The 5,706-nt window shown below is 36.1% G+C and overlaps 1 non-coding gene across 1 annotated transcript; it reads left to right on the forward strand.

Moving 5' to 3' along the window:
- The first annotated feature begins 4,605 nt into the window (after nt 1-4,605).
- Nucleotides 4,606-4,775, forward strand: LOC113614665 (U1 spliceosomal RNA). Its single transcript, XR_003430699.1, has one exon. It is a non-coding gene; the product is annotated as a U1 spliceosomal RNA (small nuclear RNA).
- The last annotated feature ends 931 nt before the right edge of the window (nt 4,776-5,706 follow it).

A 5,706-nucleotide genomic window follows, 5' to 3' on the forward strand; every position in this document is an offset into this window, starting at 1 on the left:
AAACAAGGAAAGGGTGAGAAACTGTCGCAGACCAGATGGGCCTAAGGAGACATGACAACTAAACGTAATGTTGTATCCTGGGTAGTGTTTTATACTTTTTAGTGTACAGGTCTTGCATGAATTTTGTCAGATTTATATCTGTTTTATGGTTTTGATGCAAAAATTTTTTTTTTTGGCTGCACTGCATGCAGCATGCAGCATTTTACTTCCCTGACCAGGGATCAAACCCGGGCCCTTGGCAGTGATAGCACGGAGTCCCAAACACCGATGCAAATTTAAATGTTATTTCTTCCATAAGCTGTTCTATAGATTCAACTAACCCAGCAAAAGTCAAAATCCTAGGAAGAATTTTCTAAAAATCAACAAGTCGATGCTAAAAATTTATGTGAAAATGCAAAGGAATTAAAAGAGCATTTTGGAAAAAGAATAAAGATGGAAGATACTCTTAACCTGATTTCAATAACTAAAGTTACAGCAATCAAGAAAATGTGGTATTAAGAGAGAATAGACCCCCAAAAGAGCATAGATTCACAAAATCTGATCATATGTAAGGCCAAAAAGAGAGCCACAATAATTTCAAAAGAATCTGCACAATGTATACTATGTTCTATGATTGTTTGAATTATTTTGCTGTAAAAAAATAATAAAAGGACTACCTTTAAAATCTAAAAAAAAAAAAAGAGAGAGAGAGAATAGAAACATAAATCCATGGTACAAAATAGAGTCCAAATATAGGCCCACAAGTAGTTGGTCAATTGATTTTCTTAAAGAATTTTTTTAGAGGAGTTTTAGGTTCACAACAAAATCGAGAAGAAAGTACAGAGATTTCCTATATACTCCCTTCTTCTACACATGAATAGCCTCCCTGCATTATCCTCATCACTCACCAGAATGGTACATTTGTTACAAAGGATGTACACCTACATTGACATATCATAATCACCCAAAGTCCGTAGTTTACCTTAGACTTCACTCTTGGTGTAGTACATTCTATGGGTTTTGACAAATGTATAATGTATCCATCATTATGGTATCATACAGAGTATTTTCACTGCCCTAAAAGTCATCTATATTCTGCCTATTTATCCCTTCCCTTCTCCCTCTGCCTCTGGCAATCACTGGTCTTTTTATTGTCTCCGTAGTTCTGCCTTTTTTAGAATGTCATACAGCTGGAATCATACAGTAGACTTCTCAGGTTGACTCCTTTCACTTATTAATATACATTGAAGTTTCCTCCACGTCTTTTCATGGCTTTCTATCTCATTTCTTTCTAGCATCGAATAATATTCCATCATCTGGATGTACCACAGCTTACTTATCCATTCACTTACTGAAGGACAACTTGGCTGCTTCCAAGTTTTCGCAATTATGAATAGAGTTGCTACAAACATCTGTGTGCAGGTTTTTGTGTGGATGTAAGTTTTTGGCTCCTTTGAGTGAATACCAAGGAGCACAACTGCTGGATCGTATGGTAAGAGTATGTTTAGTTTTGTAAGCAATTGCCAAACTGTCTTCCAAAGTGACTGTACCGTTTTGTATTCTCACCAGCAATTTACAAGTTCTTAATGCACCACATCCTCACCCATACTTCTTGTCAGTGTTCTGGATTTTGGCCATTCTAATAGGTGTGTAGTGGTCTCTCATTATTGTTTTAATTTGCATTTCACTGACGAGATGCGATGTGGAGCATCTTTCCATATGCTTATTTGTTAGCTGTTTATCATCTTTTGTGAGGTTTCTATTAAGGCTGTTGACCCATTTTTTAATTCAATTTTCTTTCCGTTGAGTATTAAGAGTTATTTGTATATTTTGGATAACAGTCCTTTATCACATGTATCTTTTGCAAATATTTTCCCATTTGTGGCTTGCCTTCTCATTCTCTTGACCTTGTATTTCTCAGAGCAGTTTTAAATTTTAATGAAGTCCAGCTTATCGATTATTTCTTTCATAGATTTTTTTCTTTGGTATTATATCTAAAATGTCATCACCATACCCAAGGTCATCTAGGTTTTCTCCTGTGTTATCTTCTAATTTTAGTTTTGCATATTATATTTAGGTTTATAATGCATTTTGAATTCATTTTTGTCAAGGCCATATGGTCTGTGTCTAGATTTCTTTTTTCATGTGGATGTCCAGTTGTTCCAGCATGATCTTTGTTCCAATGTATTGCCTTTGCTCCTTTGTCAAAGATCACTTGAATATATTTGTGGGGGTCTATTTCTGGGCTTTCTATTCTGTTCCATTGATCTATGTATCTTTTCTTTTGCCAGTAACACACTGTCTTGATGACTGTAGCTTTATAATAAGTCTTTAAGTGGGGTGGTGTCAGTCCTCCAACTTTGTTCTTCTCCTGCAATACTGTTTTGCCTATTCTGGGTCTTTTGCCTCTCCAAATAAACATTAGAATAAGTTTGTCTATATCCATAAAATAACTTGCTGGGATTTTGATTGGGATTGTGCTGAATCTATACAGCAAGTTGTGGAGAACTAACATCTTGACAATATTGAGTCTTCCTATCCATGAACATGGAATATCTCTCCATTTATTTAGTTTTTCTGTTTTCATTCACACGAGTTTTGTATTTTTCCTCATATAGATCTTATACATATTTTGTTAGATTTTGGAGAGATGCTAATGTAAATGGTACTGTGTTTTTCATTTCAAGTTTCACTTGCTCATTGTTGGCATATAGGAAAGTGATTAATTTTTGTACACTAACCTGTATCCTACAACCTTGCTATAATCACTTACTAATTCTAGGACTTTTTTGGCCAATTTTTCAGATTTCCTCTATAGAGGATCATGCTATCTGTAAACAAAGACAGTTTTATTAGTCCCTTCCCAATCTGTATACTTTTATTTCCTTTTCTTCCCTCATTGCATTAGCAAGGACTACTAATACCATTGTGAAAAGGAGTGGTGAGAGGGAGGCCAATTGATTTTTTTTAAATAGATTTTTATTGGAGTACAATTGCTTCACAATACTGTCAGTTTCTGTTGTACACCAAAGTGAATTAGCCATATGCATATGTATGTCCCCATATCCCCTCCCTCTTGAGCCTCCCTCCCATCTTCCTTTTCCTACCCCCTAAGTCATTGCAATGCACCCAGTTGATCTCCCTGTGCTATGCTGCTGCTTCCCACTAGCTAGCTATTTTACAATTGGCAATGTATATATGTTGATGCTACTCTCACTCTGCCCCAGCTTTCCCCTCCTACCCTGTGTCCTCAAGTCCATTCTCTATGTCTTCATCTTTATTCCTGCCTGCAACTAGGTTCATCAGTACCATTTTTTTTTTTTAGATTCCATATATATGCGTTAGCATACGGTATTTGTTTTTCTCTTTCTGACATACTTCTCTCTGTATGACAGACTCTATGTCCATCCACCTCACTACAAATAACTCAATTTCGTTTCTTTTTATGGCCAGGTAATATTCTACTTTTTATGGCCGAGTAATATTCTATTGTATATATGTGCCACATCTTCTTTATCCTTCATCTGTCAATGGACATTTAGGTTGCTCCCATGTCCTGGCTATTGTAAATAGTGCTGCAATGAACATTGTGGTACGTGCCTCTTTTTGAATTATGGTTTTCTCAGGGTATATGCCCAGTAGTGGGATTGCTGGGTCATATGGTAGTTCTATTTTTAGTTTTTTAAGGATTTTAAGAAAGTTGCAAAGGTAATTCAATGGAGAAAGAATAGTATTTTCAACAAATGATCCTGCAACAATTAGATATCCATAAGAAAATATGAATCTCACATTTCATATAATATACAAAATTAAATTGACTTGAATGATAGACCTAAATGTAAACCTGAAATCATAAAACTCTTCGAGGAAAATATCTTTGTGAACTTGAGGTACATAGCATTTCTTAAATACAACATCAAAACAGGCATAATAAATTTATGTTGGACATTATAAATGTAAATGTATATATAAAATTTCTGCTTTTCTAAAGAAGCTGTTAACACAATGAAAGGGAAAATCACAGATTAGGGTAAATATTTGCAAAACATACATCTGGTAAAGGACTTGTAGCTCACATATATAAAAGAATCTCAAAACTCAATAAATAATAAGAAGGAAATAAACATCACAAGTGCAAGTGGACAAGATTTAAACAAACACTTCAATGAGGAAAAGATATGTCTAACATCGAACACAAGAAAAGGAGATACTCAATATCATTATGCCACCATGAAATATCATTATACACTGATTAGAAGTGCTAAAACAAAAATAAAATGAAAAACAAAAGAGAACACTCAGATATACAACCTGACAGTCTCAAGGCATTGGCAAGGATGTTGAGCAACTGGAATTCTCATAAATTGCTGCTCAGAATACAAAATATTATAGTAACTTTGGAAAAAAGTCAGGCCCTTTTGCTAAAGTCAAATTTTTATTTTACCTAAAGAGGGAAAAAAACTTATCTTCATGCAAGAAACTTGTACATGAGTATGTATGGTGGCTTTATTCATAATGGCCAAAAACTAGAAGCAAACCAAATAGCTTTCAATGGGAGAAAGGATAAATAATCTGTGATATACCTAGCAGCAGCATACTGCTCAGCAGTAAAAGATAATCTAATAAATACTTATTTGACAGGAGAGATAGTATGATCACAAAGTTGGTTTTCCCAAGCCAAGTGTTGCCAATTGCACTGCGGATGTGCTGACCCCCTGTGATTTTCCCACATGTGGGAAACTTGATTGCAGAATTTATGCTTGTGTGGTTAAAAAAAAAAACAAAAAAAAACCTCTAATATGTACACATAAAAATACAAATGAATCACAAATGCATTACTCTAATTATGGGAAGCCAGGCTCAAAAGGCCACACAATTTATTATTCCATTTATATGACATTCTGAAAAAGGCACAACTATAGGGACAGAAAACAGATCAGTGGTTGCCAGGGGTGGAGGTTAGGGTGAAGGATAACTACAAAAGGGCATAAAGTGATGGACTGGTGGACCTGGTCTATGTCGTGATTACGGTGATGATTACATGACTGTATACATTTGTTAAAACTCCCAGAACTGCACTCCGAAAAGGATAAATTTTTCTACCTGTAAATTATATTTCAATAGAACTGATCAAATAAAAAATATATTTTTAATCGCAGGGAAAATGCTAAACCGCACTCTATTCTCTTTCCAACTTTGATCAAAGATCGGTTTTTGTCCTAAAAATAACCGCACAAAATATTTTCTGTCTAAAGCTGAGGTTTGCCTCAATTCTATCTGCTACTGTATTCTGGATCCCCTTTTTACCACAAAATGACCCCTTTCTCCCACTTTGGTGCCCAGGCTGTCATATGATATAATGGTCCTCCCGCCCAAGTATTGGTCTGAATTCCTGAACCCCTTGTAGCTGAACTTTTGTCCTGGTTTCTATCCCCTTGCCTAGTATTAGCTTTTTTTTCTTTTAATAAATTTATTTATTTTAAAACATTTTTATTTATTTTCGGCTGTGTTGGGTCTTCGCTGCTCTGTGTGGGCCCCCTCCAGTTGTAGCGAGCGGGGACCCCTCACTGCGGTGGCCTCTCCCACTACAGAGCACGGGTTCCAGGTGTGCGGGTCTCAGTAGTTGTGGCACGCAGGCTCAGAAGTTGTGGCACACGGGCTCAGCAGTTGTGGCACACAGACTCAGCTGCTCCGCGGCATGTGAGATCCTCCCGGACCAGGGCTCAA

Source organism: Aethalodelphis obliquidens, unplaced genomic scaffold, assembly GCF_003676395.1.
Source record: "Aethalodelphis obliquidens isolate GAN/ISIS:26980383/991018 unplaced genomic scaffold, ASM367639v1 scaffold101, whole genome shotgun sequence".
Classification (NCBI taxonomy): domain Eukaryota; kingdom Metazoa; phylum Chordata; class Mammalia; order Artiodactyla; family Delphinidae; genus Aethalodelphis; species Aethalodelphis obliquidens.